The sequence below is a fragment of the Aquarana catesbeiana genome, linkage group LG05, assembly GCF_042186555.1.
Source record: "Aquarana catesbeiana isolate 2022-GZ linkage group LG05, ASM4218655v1, whole genome shotgun sequence".
Taxonomy (NCBI): Eukaryota; Metazoa; Chordata; class Amphibia; order Anura; family Ranidae; genus Aquarana; species Aquarana catesbeiana.
In genome coordinates this window covers 115,717,253-115,736,889 of record NC_133328.1, presented here as the reverse complement: position 1 = coordinate 115,736,889, position 19,637 = coordinate 115,717,253, and positions in this window count along the sequence as shown.

Sequence of the window (19,637 nt, the reverse complement as noted above, 5' to 3'; positions counted from 1 at the left end):
CGGCAGACTTTGTCCGGCGTACTTTTCGAAGGACTTTACGACGGACTTTCCGAATGAACGGACTTGCCTACACACGATCAACCAAAGTCCGACGGATTTGTACGTGATGACGTACGACCGGACTAAAACAAGAAAGTTCATAGCCAGTAGCCAATAGCTGCCCTAGCATTGGTTTTTGTCCATCGGACTAGCATACAGACGAGCGGACAGATTTGAAACATGTTTCATTTCTAGGTCCGTCAAACTTTTGAGAAAAAAAAGTCTGCTGGAGCCCATACACGATCAAATTATCCGACGGACTCAGGTTCGCCGGACCAAGTATGCCGTAAAGTCCGGTCGTGTGTACGCAGCATAAGTCTATTTAACCACTTAAGGACCGGACCTATTTTTCAGACTCTGTGTTTACGAGTTAAAACACATTTATTTATATTTTTGCTAGAAAATTACTTAGAACCCCCAAACATGATATATTTTCTTTCTAACACCCTAGAGAATAAAATGGCAGTCGTTGCAATACTTTCAGTCACACCGTATTTGCGCAGCGGTCTTACAAGCGAACTTTTTTTGGAAAAAATACACTTTTTTGAATTAAAGATTAAAAAAAAGTAAAGTTAGCCCAATGTTTTTTATATTGTGAAAGATAATGTTATGCGGAGTAAATTGATACCCAACATGTCAGGCTTCAAAATTGAGCCTGCTCGTGGAATGGCGACAAACTTTTACCCTTAAAAATCTCCATAGGCGACGTTTAAAAATGTCTACAGGGTACCAGTTTTGAGTAACAGTGGAGGTCTAGAGCTAGAGTTATTGCTCTCACTCTAACGATCGCAGCGATACCTCACATGTGTGGTTTGAACACTGTTTTCATATGCGGTCGCTACTCATGTATGCGTTTGCTTACGTCAGGACGGGGCGCTTTACATTTTGTTTTCTTATTTATTTTATTTTTTGTTTTTTATTTTGACACTGTCTTTAAAAAAAAAAATAAAACTTTGGGTCACTTTTATTCCTATTACAAGGAATGTAAACATCCCTTGTAATAGAAAAAAAGCATGACAGGACCTCTTAAATATGAGATCTGGGGTCAAAAAGACAGGCTGTACCTTCCATTTATTAACAAATAACCATAAACATTTTATTTACAAACAATAATCTCACAGTTGTTGATCTTTGAAGGCACTGAAAAGACCCCAAATTGACTTAGTATCAGCGTGACCACGCAAGGTCCCCAGTCGCAACACACCAACTCAAGGACTATACCAATATTCCACCTTCCAACGCCGATACCCATATCCAAGGTTAAACCTCGGTTAACTGGCATCTTACCGAGGACCCCATACCATAGATGGTTCCCCACCATGCCATATCAGTATTAATTTAGAAGGCCTCCAAAGATCCCAACCGCCACAGCACACAGGTGTAAAGCCTTACACTTGTGGGCGCCCCAAAAAACGGAGGGCTTGTTGGATTCCATCCTGCAGGCCTAGAAACCAAAAACCAATGCCCACTGCGTTGAAATGGATGGCAGCCCCCTCAAGTACTGACTAGTATCAACCTCCAAATCCAGGTGCCTGACCACAAAACCACCATTACGTGTAATAAATCTGCCCACCTCCTTGTTAACCTTAATGCGGGTCTTGTTGACCTTCTCCACCGACCTAGCCCAGCGCCAAGAAGAGCCACGATGTCTGACCATACAATGCGAGTATGGGGAAAATCCGTGCGGATACGAAGGACATCAAATTTAATGTCCAGAACCAAATTCTGCATAGAGAGAACTCCTAAATTGTTGCTCATGACGTGCAATACCAAGACGTCTGGGGCCCGATCCAGGCGGGCATACTTATGCAGCTCAGGCAACACCCTGCTCTGCAACATGCCCGGGACCCCAATCCAACGGACCATGGCCACCTCCCGAGGGACACTGCTCGTTTAGCCCCCCCAAAAAAACAAAAGAATGTCCCATGATCCACACAAGACCAGCCGCATCATCTGAAAAGAAAAATGCGGAACATAGTAATAAAATATAACAAACATGGAGATTAGACACAGAAAAAAACAGCACATGACAAGCCTGGGTGACCTAAACCAAATGAGGGCGTATGTAAAGCTCGAATCAGTCAGATTGCGCTTTATAACTGCAGTCTCCTTTCCCCACCGGGCGGTATGAGTGGCAGCCCAGATGCAAAAGGAATGAGAGGAATAGGCCAGGGAGTCAAAACCCGCTGCCCCTAGACATCGGCGGAACACTGAGCCAAACTTACAATACAGATAAGGACAACCCATCCCGGTGCACTAAAAATGATCCCCCAACTGTTGGACGGATGCCCAAATACTTCTCAACAGCAGCCACAGGGCAAAGGGACCCTATATACATGTACATACTTACTCCTCCCCAACCGGTCTGTTTTCGATCAGCCACCGAAGCACTTCCACAGAGAACGTCACCTACCAGATGTCCGCCTTGAGCCGATCGAGAAGGGCTAACCAATTCACCCATCCTAAAAGCCCGATAGAAGACCAATGTGAACGCCGCCCTAAAACAGGCCTCATAACTAGAATCACACACCAAACTCACCTGCAGAAGCAACTGCTGCAAAATGTAGAAAGTGATCGGGCGCCGTCCGTCCCGCTTCTTGGTCCCTTTTCTATACCCCTTCAAGGCCTGCTTCACCATAAAAACTTTTGTAAAATCACAGCCCCCTCCGTCAATTTGCACCAAAAAGCTAAACCTATCGCTATCTTGCGATCCATCGCTGAAACAGACACACCCTTCTCATAATTAAAGCAAATAAATTACAGCAACACCGTAACCACCCCCTCACCAGTAACTTCACCTACCTGCTCCAACAGCCCAAGCCACTCCCGCCAAACCTTTACATACGCAGACCACATACTCCAGCTAACAGAATTCCGGATCAATCCCGCGGCGCCTCCAAAGCAATTTGCCACAGCTGCTGGGGACATGGATATCCGTGCTGCTCCGCTCCCGGTGCCAACTCCTGGAATCTGTCCCACTGAAACTGAGACAAAGCATCAGCCACTGCATTAGTCGTTCCCGGAATATGTACCGCACACATAAAACATTTAATTGCAGGCAATGCAACACCAGGCGCTGCAACAGGCGGACAACCGGTGCTGACGAAGCTGGCACTTGGTTGATGACCTGAACCACCCCCAAATTGTCGTAATGGAGATGGATCTTCCTATCACGAAAGAACTCACCCCAGATTTCCACCGCAACAATAACCGGACACAATTCAAGCAGAACATGAGACACCCCCCCCAGTTATCCGACCAGCTCTCTGCACTCCATCTTCCCCCAAAAAAGGCCCCATATCCTGACAACCCAGCCACATCGGTAAAAAATTCCAAAACAAAATTACTCACCGGCCCTTTCATCCAAGGTGAACGGCCATTAAAGGAGTCCAGGAAAACATGCCAAATGCGAAGATCCTCCCTGTGGTCCCACGTCAGTGTAATGAAATGAGTAGGAGAAGAGATGCCCGCCGTTCCAGCCGACAAACGGTGACAAAACACCCTCCCCATAGGCATGATCCTGCATGCAAAGTTCAACTTTCCCAAAAGGGACTGTAGCTGTCGCAGTCGGATTTTGCGCTTACCTATCACCAAGTGGATCTCTGACTGCAGAGCAATCAACTTGTCATCAGGCAATAGAGCTGCACGATTCTGGTCAGAATGAGAATCACAATTTTTTTGCTTAGAATAAAAAGATCACAATTCGCTCATGATTCTCGCGGCGTAAAATCTTCCACATTATACAAAAAAATTGGGCTAACTTTACTGATTTTTTTTTTTAATTCATTAAAGTGTAATTTTTTTTATTCTCTAGGGTCTCTACTAAAAAAAAAAAAAATATATATATATATAATGTCTGGGGGTTCTAAGTAATTCTCTAGCAAAAGAAAATGATTTTAAGCAACAAATGTCAGAAAAAGATTTAGTGTTTAAGTGGTTAAACTTCCCCCCTTCCCCCATTTACACACCAAAGTGTATTCCCTTGATCTAAAGGACAAATCGTTACAATGTTTTACTTAAATTTCACTGCTAAGGAATGCTGTGATTCTTGGCAGACTGCCCGTTTTTTGTTTTTTTTTCCTTTCTTTTGACAGCTGTCGGCTTCAGCGGAGCAGAGAGAATTCTCTGCATAGAAAGAATCGGGAAATACTTTGTCAGGAGCGCAATGGGGAAAAAATTGTGATAAAAATTCTTGACGATTAATGGTGCAGCTCTATCAGGCAACCGACATTCCATCGGCTGGGAATTGATAACAATACCTAGAAAGCTAAGCTCGACCACTGGGCCTACAGTCTTGTCAGGAGCAAGTGGTATTCCAAAGCATTCCGTAATATGTTGTAGAGTAGCCAGCAAGATACCACACAACCTAGAGGAAGGAGGGCGCACGCATATAAAATCGTCAAGATAGTGAATGACGCTATTGATACCAGACACTTCCCGCACCACCCATTCCACGAATGAACCAAAGGTCTCAAACAGGGAGCAAGAGATCGAACAGCCCATAGGCAGACATTGATCCACATAAAAGGCATCCAGCCAATGATACCCCAGGAGATAAAAACTTTGTGGATGGACCGGCAGCAGCCGAAAGGCCGCCTCCACATCGGTTTTGACCATGAGCACGCCCTGTTCGCAATGCCAGACCCAAAAAAACGCAGCATCAAAAGAGGTATATGATACGGAACAGGCAACCGGGTCGATCACATCATTAACCAAGCCCCCCTTAGGGAAGGAAAGGTGATGAATTAAACAAAATTTCTGGGGCTCCTTCTTGGGGACCACCCCCCAATGGTGACACCACCAAATCCGCTAACGGGGGGGAATGGGAAAGGGGCCGCACATGCACCCTAACGCCACTTCCTTGCATCGTTTCTCAGAAACCACTGAAGGGTGAAGCAGTGCCGAACGCAAATTTTTGGACGCGGGGTGAATGCGCGTAAGTGAACATGGAATCCGAAAACCCTCTGTAAAACCCAATTCCAGGAGCCGGGCAGCTGCCCGGTCCGGGTACGTATTTAGGAAAGGAAGCATCCTTTTGTCAGAAACCATGAATCAGACTGAGACAGAAGTACAGTTAATCACACTAGTTTAATAATAATAAGGTAAACAGAGTAAGCGTAGTCAATACATAGCCAGAGTTCAGCAGGATCAGGAGCCAGAAGGGACATCAGCCGAGCAAGTCTTTAACAGAAACGCAGGGGAAAGTCTCTGAGATGTGACCAAAGGCGAAGGCAGAGATGAAGTGAGCTGGACGGCTTTAAGTAGGCAGGACTGATGAGCAGATCATCAACAGTTGAGTCACTGTGGAGAGAAAGGAGCTGGCAACTAGCTGACAACTGAGCGGCCAGCTCAGAGAAGCAAGGGCTGAGCCCAGCCCTGACAGTCCCCCCTCCTCAATGACCCCTCCCCCTCAGAGGACCACCGGGCTTGAGGGGAAAACTTCTATGGAAATCACGGAGGAAGACAGGGGCATGTACGTCCGCCGGACCGTACCCCTTCCAATGCACCAGGTACTGTATGTGCCCAAATAGAAGCCAGTTCCTTAGAAGTAGGCAACTTCTTGAGTGGAATACAATGCAACAGTTTCGAAAAAATGGTCAACCACCATAAGGATAACTGTTGCCTTATGAGTTTATATGAAATCTCCATTAATAACTGTAAAATATTGTAATAATGAATATATTTCATTTAGCTGGCATCTATGAAAGCCGGGCAAAAAGGGTTTCATTTAAGCTTTTGCTAAGAGCAGAGAATGTGGGCCAAGACTTGTATATACAAACAATGCAGAGCCAATTCAATTGTTTTACACCTACTCCTTTGAAAGGATCCCATGTTGGGATATGCATTGGAGGGGGCCCAACCCATAATCAACACCTAACTTCCTGGGGAAATTCAATTAACTCCCGGCCAGCATAGTCACAAGGATTTGCATGAAAAGGGGCCGACTTATGGAGTCAGTCCTCCAATCATGATCCAAGCTAGGCCAACCAATGAGACATCAGCCTGGTTTGATATACTCAGAGCCAAGGGGGAGGTAACGGTCTCTTTCTGATAGACCAGCAAGCTGAAAGGAGCTTTGATAAGGATGGGTAATTATGGGAAAGGAATGCCCTTTTACTTGTAACTAAATATGTGTGTAGATTACTGTATTGAGGAATATAACCTGTATTCCTTCATGTAAATACTTTATTTCAACCTAATATTTTCTTCCTTGGTGTAAGACGATAGATAGACGATTGTGTATTAGCTAGACTTTCAACTGCGTCCTAATAAATGTTATTATATTTGAAGCTTTCACTCTTGGTTGAAAAGAACTCTTATTTAACCCACATCATATCTATGAGATATGAAAAATCTTAAATATAGATTTTTCAGGGTAACAGATGGCGACCACTGAAGTAGATTACAAGACTGAAAGTATTTAATATAATACCGAGATTTGTGTAGGGCAGATTAAGGTTATTGGGAGGAATTTAACCACTAGCCTACCGCCCACCTTCATATGACAGCCGGACGGTAAGCCTATTGTTCTGAGCGGACGTCATATGACGTCCGCCGTTTAAACAGGGCATGCGCGCGATCGTGAGCGCGCAGCCCTGTACTGTCGGTGGCGGCGTGTCACTGAGACACTGCTCGTCACCGACAGGGGTGAACAGCCACTGCGCATGGCTGTTTACCACGTGATCAGCCGTGATGAAGTCACGGCCGATCACTAATGGTACATCCCGCATTGCACGGCGCATGCGCGCGATCGTGAGCACGCTGCGCGTGCACGTCGGTGGCGGCGTGTTCCCCGGGAACACTGCTCGTCACCAACGATAGTTTACAGCCATTGGCCAGTACTGTGTACCATGTGATCGGCTGTGATCCATTCACAGCCGATCACTAAGTGTAAACAAAGAGCTGTCACTAGCTGTTACTAGCCCTTCTCTCCTCACACACCGTTTCCTGTGTGAGGAGAGAAGAGCCAGGAGCAGTGAGTTACAGATCTTTGTATTTGTAGTGTCTGCACCAACACCACTTCTGTCCCATCGCCCCCCCCAATTGTCATCTGTCACCCAACAGTCACCCCATAAAAAGTGCACCTGTCACATAGAGACTGCCATTAGTGACCATCAGCGGTGCCCTGTCACCCACCAGTGACCGTGCCCTGTCACCCGTCACCCATCAGTGACCTGCCCTGTCACCCGTCACCCATCAGTGACCTGCCCTGTCACCTGTCACCCGTCACCCACCAGTGACCGTGCCCTGTCACCCGTCACCCACCAGTGACCATCAGTGGTGCACCCGTCACCCATCAGTGACGTCGCCTGTCAACAATCTGTGACTATCACCTGTCACCGTCCGTGGCCTGTCACCCATCAGTGACCGTGCCCTCTCACCCATCAGTGACTGTACCCTGTCACCCATCAGTGACCATCAGCGGTGCACCTGTCACCCATCAGTGACCGTCGCCTGTCAACTATCTGTGACCATCGCCCATCACACCATCACCTCTCAGTGAATGTCACCTGCCACCCATTGCACAGCCCATCAGTGACCGTCACCTGCCACCCATCTGTCACCCGTCGCACAGCTACCCGCCACACAGCCATGTCCAAAAAGGATATACAAGTGAGGAGGCGTTCCAGATCCTCTCTATGACTGATGAGAGCACCGGGGAGCTCTCATCAGAGTCCCATTCTGATTCCGAATCAAATTCGGGATTTGAGCCGATCGAGAGTAGCAATGATTCGGATGAAGAATGGGTCCCTCCTAAAAGGGCACGACACTCTGGAACCCAGGAAGCCGCCAGCAACCGGGATTATATTCCCAGTACCAGCTCTGCCGCCAGAAATAGGCCCCAGGAAGAAAGGCCCAGTACCAGTGCTGCCGCCAGCAATAGGCCCCAGGAACAAAGGCCCAGTACCAGTGCTGCCACCAGAGATGGGCCCCGCGCACAAATGCCCAGTACCAGTGCTGCCACCAGAGATAGGCCCCTCGCACAAATGCCCAGTACCAGTGCTGCCACATCACACCTGAGTTCCAGCACAGGAAATTCAACTCCCCCAACTACTGGAGTGTCACGTCCCCCAAGAGCCAGGGCCGCTACCTATATGCCAGATGGTCTTGCCAACCCAACATGGCTGCCTTCCAATTCGGGATCACCAAATATTCCCCCTTTCACAGCACAGCCAGGTGTGCAGGCCAACACCCAAAATTTTACAGAGATCAATTTTTTTCACCTGTTTTTTCTCGACACTTTGCTGCAGTTCATTGTGGACCAGACAAATTTGTATTCCCAGCAGTATATTGCCAGCAACCCCCAATCATCTTATGCCCGTCCGTTTGAGTGGAGAGATTTGAATTTGGAGGAGTTCAAATTGTTTTTGGGCCTCACCCTAAATATGGGGCTTACAAAAAAAAATGAAGGACATACCTATTGGTCCACCCACCCCATCCACCATATGCCCATGTATTCTGCCGCTATGTCCAGGTCCCGATATGAGATGATTATGAGATTCTTTCATTTTAACGACAACACCCAGTGCCCTCCCCGCAATCATCCAAATTCCGATAAGCTATACAAGATTCGCCCACTAATAAATTCATTTTCCCAACGATTTGCAGAACTTTATGTCCCCGAGAAGAATATATGTGTGGATGAGTCCCTGGTACCATTTTCAGGCCGGCTAGGAATAAAACAGTATATTCCTAGCAAAAAGGCCAAATATGGAGTCAAATTTTACAAGCTGTGTGAGAGAGCCACGGGATATCTATATGCATTCCGCATATATGAGGGAAGAGATTCCCAGCTCCAGCCCCCTGAGTGCCCGGCCTACATGGGCACAACTGGAAAAATTGTATGGGACCTGGCTTACCCACTTCTAAAAAAAGGCTATCATATATACCTGGACAACTTTTATACCAGCCTGCCCCTTTTCAGACACCTATATATTGAAAAAACCCTGGCCTGCGGAACTTCAAGAAAAAATAGGAAGGGCTTCCCACAATCCATTGTGAACAAAAGGCTGAAAAAGGGGGAAGAGCAACACTGAGATGTAATGAAGTGCTGGCCTTGAGGTGGAAGGATAACAGGAACGTGCACATGATGTCCACCATTCATGATGACACTGCAGTTGTAGTTCAGCGAAGACGAGGTCCCATTGAAAAACCGACATGTGTCCCAGACTATAATCTCTACATGGGGGGGGTGGATTTCAATGACCAAATGATTCAGCCCTATTTGTCAATAAGGAGGTCCAGATTCTGGCATAAGAAGGTAGCAATATATCTAATCCATTTGGCCATTTACAATTCCTACATAATCTACACAAAATCCACAGAAAGCCCCGCCTCCTTCCTAAAATTCATAGAAGAAGTAGTCACGTCCCTCATCTATCCACAAAGACCCCTCCCAGAATTACCTCGTTCTGATGCTGTTAGCCGACTTCATGAACGCCACTTCCTGTACAACATTCCACCATCGGAAGCAGGCCGAAGACGGCAAAAAGAATGTTGTGTGTGCAGCAGAAGAGGTTTTCGAAAAGATACCAGCTACCATTGTCCCCAGTGTCCCTCCCAACCTGGCCTTTGCATTGGTGAATGCTTCGAACTGTATCATACATCCCCAAGTTATTAGCCCATATTTTACCCATTTTCGCTGATCATTTTCCATGCTTCCCCAAATAACCATGCCACTGCCTTCAATGTGAACTGACCCTGGCCTGCTTTTTGACTATGCCTCTGCCTACCGTTTGGACTGCTTCCACATGAACTGACCCTGGCCTGTTTTGACTATGCCTCTGCCGACCGTTTGGACTGCTTGCTCGTGAACTGACCCTGGCCTGTTTTGTGACTACTCTTCTGCCTACCGCTTGGACTGCTTGCACGTTAACTGACCCTGGCTTGTTTTATGGACTATGCTTTTGCCTACCGCTTGGACTGATCTGTTGCCCTGCTACTATAGTACACAGGGGTCTCACATATGTGAGGGGCTCCAGAATAGTTTTTCCGGATGGAGATAATTTTTTTTGTTTTCTCCCGGTTTTGTAATTTCCGGATTAGGGTCTGGAGTCCGGAGGCTTCATAGAGATTTGGGTGGGTCGAAGCCTCTACCCCTGTGCCCCTGTGCACAGGTCTTACCCGATTGCGACCCTCAGCCTTCTGCTGACTTACTGCCATCATGCCTTTGCCTGCCGCATGAACAGACCACACATCTGCCTGCTACCTGGACTATGCAAATAATTCGCTGTAGCAAGAAGCAGTATGTTTATGAAGGGCTGGAGAGCGGTACAATAACGTGTGTCTGCATGTAACAGTGTACCAGGACCAATATTATGGCTGTGCTGGCTGTCTCTGCCTGGACAATTCCTATGGACTGTGCTGTGACGACTATAGACAATATTCCTGCCTGCTGCCTGGATAGTTATTGCTGTCGCTAAGCACATCCCTGACTGCTGCCTGGACCAGTGCTCTCTTCTGTGGACACTACTAAAAGCACAGGTAATACTTTTTTTTTATCCTTTCCGCAATAGAATTTATTTTGGATTGTAATTCTTGGTATGTACATGCTATGTGTTAGAAATATGAAGGGCCTTCAAAAATGATAGGTTGCCAGGAAATTATCTATGTAATGTATGCTCCTAGAACGCCTGATGGTGCTACTTGGATGTTGGGCCACTGTATGTGGCCAAGCTGTGTAAAAGTCTCACACATGTGGTATCCCCATACTCAGGGGGAGTAGCAGAATGTATTTTGGGGTGTCATTTTTGCTATGTGTTGGAAATATCTTATAAATGGACAACTTTGTGTAAAAAAAAATGCGTTTTTATTTTTTTTCCACATTTTCCAAAAACTTCTGGAAAAAAATAACTGTTCAAAAGACTCATTATGCCTCATAGATTATACGTTGGGGTGTTTGCTTTCCAAAATGGGGTCATTTTGTGGGCAATTCCTTTGTCCTGGTGCTCCAGGGCCTTCAAAAGTGTAATAGGTGGTTGATAAATGAGATGTGCAATTTATGCTCGTAGATCGCCTGATGGTGCTACTTCAATGTTGGGCCTTTGTATGTGGCCAGGCTGTGTAAAAGTCCCGCACATGTGGTATCGCCATACTCAGGAGGAGTAGCAGAATGTATTTTGGGGTGTCATTTTTGCTATGTATTTGCTATGTGTTGGAAATATCTTATAAATGGACAACTTTGTGTAAAAAAAAATGCGTTTTCATTTTTTTTCCACATTTTCCAAAAACATCTGGTAAAAAAATAACCGTTCAAAAGACTCATTATGCCTCATAGATTATACATTGGGGTGTTTGCTTTCCAAAATGAGGTCATTTTGTGGGCAATTCCTTTGTCCTGGTGCTCCAGGGCCTTCAAAAGTGTAATAGGTGGTTGAGAAATGAGATGTGCAATTTATGCTCGTAGATCGCCTGATGGTGCGACTTCAATGTTGGGCCTTTGTATGTGGCCAGGCTGTGTAAAAGTCCCACACATGTGGTATCCCCATACTCAGGAGGAGTAGCAGAATGTATTTTGGGGTGTCATTTTTGCTATGTATTTGCTATGTGTTGGAAATATCTTATAAATGGACAACTTTGTGTAAAAAAAATGCGTTTTCATTTTTTTCCACATTTTCCAAAAACATCTGGTAAAAAAATAACCGTTCAAAAGACTCATTATGCCTCATAGATTATACATTGGGGTGTTTGCTTTCCAAAATGGGGTCATTTTGTGGCCAATTCCTTTGTCCTGGTGCTCCAGGGCCTTCAAAAGTGTAATAGGTGGTTGAGAAATGAGATGTGCAATTTATGCTCGTAGATCGCCTGATGGTGCGACTTCAATGTTGGGCCTTTGTATGTGGCCAGGCTGTGTAAAAGTCCCACACATGTGGTATCCCCATACTCGGTAAGAGTAGCAGAATGTATTTTGGGGTGTAATTTGTTGTATGCATATGCTCTGTGAGAGAAATAACCAGTTAATATGAAAATTTTGAAAAAAAAAAAAAAAAAAATCTTCCTTTTGCAAAGAATTGTAGGAAAAAATTACACCTTAAAAAAACTCACCATGCTACTTACTTAATACCTTGGAATGTCTACTTTATAAAAAGGGGTCATTTGGGGGGTATTTGTACTTTTCTGACTTGTTAGTACCTCAAGAAATGAGATTCACCTGATGTACTGAAGGCCTGATCAGATGTTTTCAATTTTCAGTGATTGGCACCATAATTTGTAGACTCTATAACTTTCACAAAGACCAAATAATATACACTAATTTGGGTTATTTTTACCAAAGATATATAGCAGTATAAATTGTGGCCAAAATTTATGAAGAAAAATTACTAATTTGCTAAATTTTATGACAAAAACAAAGAAAAAGGCAATTTTTCACAAAATTTACGGTCTTTTTTTATTTATAGCACAAAAAATAAAAAAACCATTAGTGATTAAATACCACCAAAAGAAAGCTCTATTTGTGTGAAAAAAAGGACACAAATTTCATTTGGGTACAGTGTTGCATGACTGAGTAATAGTCATTCAAAGTGTGAGAGCACCGAAAGCTGAAAATTAGTCTGGGCAGGAAGGGGGTTTAAGTGCCCTGTATTGAGGTGGTTAAACTGAGTCAGTTTGTCCCGGAAATTGGAGGTCACAACAATTTTATCTAGGGAAAAATATAGGTAATTGTTTGTTTTATTATTGGGTATTAGATGAACTCTAAAAAGGAGGGAGGATACACCACATATTTTGTTTTGCTTAATATCCCGTAATTATACTTGAAAAAAGTACTTTGGATGTACCATTATAATCCAGATAAATGTAATGGGGAGGAAGTACAGAGCGGGAAAATGTTTTATTTTATTTTATTTTTATTTTTTTTTTGTTTCTTTTGGGCTCACCAAGCTTCATTGCTCTCTATCTAACTGTGCTGTATGGTGAGTACATGTGTTTCATTGAAAAGACACCGACTAAGGGTGGTCTTAGTTTTGTTGAAAAGGTTCAACAGATTTTTGTTTTTAATTTAAATGGTGTGTCCACTAAAGGAATAGTATTGTGTGTAGGACATTGGAAATGAGCTACAAGAGAGTAGTTTGGTTTATTTATTTGTTTGTTTTTAGCTGTGAGAATTTACAAGCAGTAATATTTTCATTGGCGTGAGTTAAAGTACAAAACGGTGAACGTCTTGTTACTGAAGCTAATATTTGATAAAGATTATTATTATAGGGTATAAGGTGCCTCTAGCATACTGTATTATACCTTGAAATTTTTTTTTGTTAAAGCGGGGGTCCACCTATCTATCATTTTTTTTTTTTGGAGTTCATTCACAAACTTTTCTTCTCATGATTATCTACTCACATGTTCTGTGTAATAAGTCCGCCTGTGTCCGATTTCGTTGTAAAGAATAACTTATAAAATTCACTGAAGGCGGTTTCCATCTTCATTGTGGGCATTTGAAGCCCACAAGCATGTATTTCCTGGATGCGGTGAATGCTGGGAGCAGAGATGTTGTGATGACGCTGTTGCACAATGCATGCTGGGAAGCCTGAGACTAGCTCCCAGGGACTGTGGGAGGTCTGGGAGAGGCTAGAAACACGCCTACTCCCATGGGAGGAAAACCAGGAAGTGCAAAGAAGATTAGAAAAAAAAAAGGTAATTACGGCGATTTAAATTTTTTTACATAGCATGTCAGCATCTAGGCAAGGAAGAGAATGCATAGAGATAATGTTCAAAATTTGGGTGGAACCCCGCTTTAAGGATAAACCCTATCCAAAATTATTTGATAATCTGAGTTTGTGGTAGATTTTTTTTTTTTTAAACTGAATTTGGTTTAACATTGGTGTAAACACGGCTGTGTTTACCTTTCTATTGTAAACCTAGAGGGCTACCCACCCTATTTGATCCTGGTGGCCTTACTATTGTTCCTTGTATCCCCCGAGTCTATTGTTTTGCGGGTGTAGGCTCAGACAAGGTAAACTACAGTCTATTGTGTGTAGGCTACAGGCTAGTGAGTGTGTCTCCACTAAGCTGAAAGATTGTGTTATTGAGAGCTGAAAATATCTTTTATTTTCTACACTTTACTGTATTTTCATAATTTTTATTCTATTTGAGTTTCTGTTTATTGTTTTGTCCCTACTTCTATAGTGACTGTATAGTACAGGGGAACATTTAACTTAATCTAGCTTACAAATTGTGCATATTATTTGTTGATAATGGCAGCCATGTCCTCTCTAGAAAAGTTTGTAGCAAGTTATACTCTTAAATATAAGAGCAATGAATTTGCATGTGATGCTAGATTACAAGGTTCGCCTTGGGCCTATGTCCAAGAGTTATTTGAAGAACAATTTAAACAACCAAAAAGGATAAAAAGCTCAAAGGTTTAGCTGTAGCAGGCATGTATTCGGCTTGCATGGCTATGAATGCTAAAATACAGCAATTAGAAGATATAGTCTATAATAAAAATATTTCAATTTCAGAGAGGGAAAAGGAGAATACAGCTTTACATAACCAAATACAAACCTTAACCAACCTTAATCAAATGGTTAATGCCTCACAGGAGGAAAATGTTAAAAATTACAAATTGGCTCAAAACGAAGTGGTACAATATAAAAACATGCTAACTAAAGTTGAGACTGAACTGGGCCACATAACGATTGCATACAAAGTAGTCCAAAATCAGTTACATGAAGCTAAGCAAGGAAAAAGTATAGATCACACACATTGCACGCAAACAGAGTCACAGTTGCTACAGACAATTTCAATGCTTAAAGGACAGGCGGCTGTGGCTAGCAGATGTGAACATGCTAATGCTACGGCACCTACTTGTGCCTATAAAATAGGGGACACAGAGGAATATGAAAAGTACTGGGGAGGTGAAGATATGGGTCCTAATTCTACTTTTCCTGTGGCGATGGGAGAAATCACGGAGCCACAGGAAAATCGAGAATGCACCATGGTCACAGACCCACTAAACAATGGGGGCCAGCTATCCACAAATGAGGAGCAAGACAAGTTCCCCATCATGGGTAGGATCCAGACCCTCTCCTCACCTGAAGGAAATCAAACACGTTTGGGGTTTGATAGTGAAGGAAATGAGGGGATTTCAGATGTATATCCAATTCAACCAGTAAAAACCCTCAGGAGTGTGGCTGCTTTCATTGGCAAAGTTAAAACTAATGAACACATTCCACACGCAACCAATGTACAACAGAGCTGTGAGCTCTTAGATGGGAGAAGGCCTAGTGGCCAGGTTAAGGCATCTTCCAGCCCAGGGCAGCGTGTGCAATCTACACATACCATAGATTGTAATGCAACCAGGTTGAGTATTTCTAGAGACAACAGGAAGTTATCTCCTCCTGGAGAAGTTGTTAATTTCAACAACTCATTAAAAGGTGAGAGCTCTTTTGTAAATACCCCTAGACCTCCTAGGAAGACAGGAAAAGTGGTTAATCAAGTTGGAGCCATGGAATATTCTCGGCCTAAAACCACACCAGTTGTTAAGAGATGCTTTAATACTTTACAAAAGATAAAGTGCTACACGTGTGGGTTATGGGGGCATATTTCGCAGTTTTTTTTGTCTTCTGGGAAAAAGTTATTTAAACACAAGCAATATACAACCAAGAGGCGTGATGTGGAAGTATACTCACCGCGCTGGGGTGAAGGGCCTAGGAAATATGAAAATGCAAAATCATACATCCCTTCCTCAACTATTAAAGCCGAAAATGAGGCTTTACAGCAGGAGATTAGACAAATTAAACAGGAACGGGATGAGTTTGTGAAAGAATTCCAATCCTTTAAAAGAAACGTTATTGACTCCTTGAATTGGAAAAATGGAGGGAGTAATTTGTCCATCGAGAGACAAACCACTACACTAAAGCCGGGGTGGCAATACAATATATAAGTTATGTTATAGAGTTCTAAGGCATTTAAGTGTCACTATATCCAGACAGGAATGTTATGGACCATTTACCAATATACACGTATGAATGATGTATTGTTTTCTTTAAATAAAGTTAAAGAGAAAAAAGAGAGGGGGATAGAGTTAATAACTGTTTTCTACAAGTTTTTTTTTTCAGGTTAAGTGAGTTCCTGAAAATAAATGTACATATAAAGCAGCTGTATTGTAGGTTGCTGTACATATGCGTAAAATACGCGCCTAACAAAGGTAAGGTGTAACAGTCCATTGTGTTGGGCTTTCTTTCTCTCTCTTCTTTCCTTTGTATTCTCCCAGTGGCCAGAAACGCCTAGCTATTCATTTGTAATTAACAAAGCTCTATCCAGAATGTCTGGGATTCATTCTAAATAAATGGGTGTGTCTGAGTGATGGAATACATGGGTATGAACGGTCCATGTGTAATCAAAGATTTTTTTTTTTGTAGGGGTGTACTCACCATTGTGTTATAGCCATCAATAAGTGTGATCACACTAATGCGCATGCTTTGTACTGTTTATGATTATTTTAATAATTTTTTTTTCTCGTTTGTAATGAGCTCAATACTGGTACCAGTTTAAATTAATACTTTTTTTTTACAAGTTTATATGTATTCACGAATAAATAACCTGTGCACAGATAAGAGATCTCGATCCCTATAACTCTGAGAAACTGTAGGGATTTTGTTTTGATAATTTTTCCTTTTCTGTGGCTTAGAGTGAAGTTTCATTCACTCTAATACGTGGAAAATACATAACAATGCATTGCTTTGCACCTTGTGGCATCTTATGGATTCAGTAGATCTGGTGTTTTGTTTTTCCTTCCAAATTGACGCATGTGCTGTTAATATGTGTAAAGGTTTTATGTCTACATGTTGTCTTCTTAAACTTTAAGTACTTACAAACACACCAGGTTTTCCTATAACTTTTTGTTTGTCAGAGTACAGATATGTGGGTGTGTCTGTACATTTTCGACTGTACTTACTGTGGATGGACGCATTATCTCAGCTGAAAGTCTGTTCCAATTATCCACTACTAGTTTAGTCCATTATGAACCTCTCAGAGAGGTACAGTGAGGTGTTATTAATTTTTGAGTTTTGTATTTTAGGAGACATACACAGACAAGGACAAATGATGGGACCCAGACTGGACAAAGTACTTTGAAACACAGAGGACCTTGAAACATAATTTTTATTTTTTTTTTGTTTTAAGGAGAAGCCTTGAATCAAATTAATTGCAGTCAGGCCCAACTAAATTCTAAAAAGAAAAAAATGTAAACATGTTTTTTTTTAAACAGAGATCCTGCTCTCTGTAATACAAGTTCTTGTGGCCTGATTGCAAATAGCAAATAGATTTGCACTGAGAGTCAATTAATATGTTAATCACCACCGACAGAGGGTGTTGTCTTTTGAATAGCTACAATGTTTGAAGGCAGTTTCAATGTTTTGTTTTTTTTGACAGAATACAGATTCAATTTTTTTTTAATTTGTTACATTTTTTTTTCTCTCATTTTTATTCTTCTTTTTTCTTAACGTTAATTTTTTTTCTTTACAAAAAAAAAAAACAAAGGGGGAAGAACGATTTTTAATTTTTTTTTAATTCTTTTTTTTTAATGTTTACTATTTTTCTTTCTTTCCTATAGTACCTTTATTTATTTTTTATTTTTTTTTGTATGGTGATTCTTGAGTTTGGTGTCACTAGGGTGAAATAAATAAATAAATAAATTAAAAAAAAGAGGGGAGTAGGGGGGAACATTATATGGAGAACATTTAAAATGGTTAGAAATGTTGATATAGAATATTAAAGCTTCCCTATAGCATTTTGGGGATGGACCAAGTTCCAACAGTTTTTCTTCTCTCTTTCGACATTGGATAATTGTTATATAAATGTATGTGATTGTAGCTATTACCAAATATGACAGTAACAACTGGGTGTTAGCAACAGTCATGTGACTATTTTCTTTGTATATGTGACATACAATCCTCTCTACAGTTCTAATATTGGGCAGTCATCATATGTGGTCATTGATCAATTTTTTTTTTGTTGGTCAGTTTTCTTTTTCGTGCCATAACTAAGTTCAAAGAGCATTGTGTGAATATCATATAGATATACTGGGACTGGGGAGACTCACAGTGATTGGCAAATAGCAGGGAGTATAGTACAATTGTACTTAAGAGTAATTTAGTTTGATTGTTCCTGAAGCCACTAGTGACTGATGACATCACACTTATCCGTATTCTGAAATCAAGTTATTTTTGTCTGCGTAGGCGTCACTGCCTAATCTGCACGGAGAACTCTTAAAGTGATGACCTCTTCTGTAGCCTGCTAAAGGCAGGACTCATACAGTAGCTACACACGGTAGCCAAGGACGGAGCTATATGCCCAAAGGTTTGGCATCAGCCAAGGTTGAACGGAACACAGTTCCAGTAAAAGGGGTTAGTGGTGAGTTGCGATGGCAACAAAACTCCCTGGAACACGTGAAGGGTCATACATGTACACACAACGTGGTATTCCACAAAAGGTGGGGCAGAGGTACTTGCAGGCATATGACAATGGAGGAAGAAAGATGGGGGGATGAAAATCAGACACCTGGCTGAAGGGCGTAACCATTCAAATTGTTACACATGTCACTGGGAAAGGGGTCTCATTAGTATGTTGCAGTATATCTATGAAAATTCTAATCAAAGGTCCTTACGGCTCAGACTTACCAGACAAGCATTCAGTTGAATGCATATGTTTTAAATGTACTTGTGTTTTTATTTCTCTACCTTTGTCCACATTAATAAAGTATAATCTTAGAAAGCCAGGAAAAGATGGTCCCCAGGCTGTTATTGTATGCTGTATCCAATTGGAATCACCAGTGAAGGCCGTCCCAGAAGCAAGTGCAACAGGACCAGATTCGCCTTATGGACTTTCGTACTGTTATTATCGGACTATTGTTATTATTGGACTGTTGAGAACAAGGATCCTCATGTTTTTGTTTTTTTTTTTCCTTACTGTTTTGTTTTGGTGCTGTTTCTCATGATTTCTATTTTGGACTTATGACATCCAGAATAAGTAATGACTACCAATACTGGGATCCAGAAGTGTAAACTGTAGAGATGGAGAGTTTAAAAGTTTTTTTTTCTTCTTAAAGAGTTTTATTTCATTTCAGAGGGTAAAGCCGAAAGTGCCAAATATTAAAGGAGATTGCACATAAACCATTATTCTAGGTGTGGCCGAGTCTCATATTCTCAACTGGCCACAAGGGGCCATCTGTTGCCTTATGAGTTTATATGAAATCTCCATTAATAACTGTAAAATATTGTAATAATGAATATATTTCATTTAGCTGGCATCTATGAAAGCCGGGCAAAAAGGGTTTCATTTAAGCTTTTGCTAAGAGCAGAGAATGTGGGCCAAGACTTGTATATACAAACAATGCAGAGCCAATTCAATTGTTTTACACCTACTCCTTTGAAAGGATCCCATGTTGGGATATGCATTGGAGGGGGCCCAACCCATAATCAACACCTAACTTCCTGGGGAAATTCAATTAACTCCCGGCCAGCATAGTCACAAGGATTTGCATGAAAAGGGGCCGACTTATGGAGTCAGTCCTCCAATCATGATCCAAGCTAGGCCAACCAATGAGACATCAGCCTGGTTTGATATACTCAGAGCCAAGGGGGAGGTAACGGTCTCTTTCTGATAGA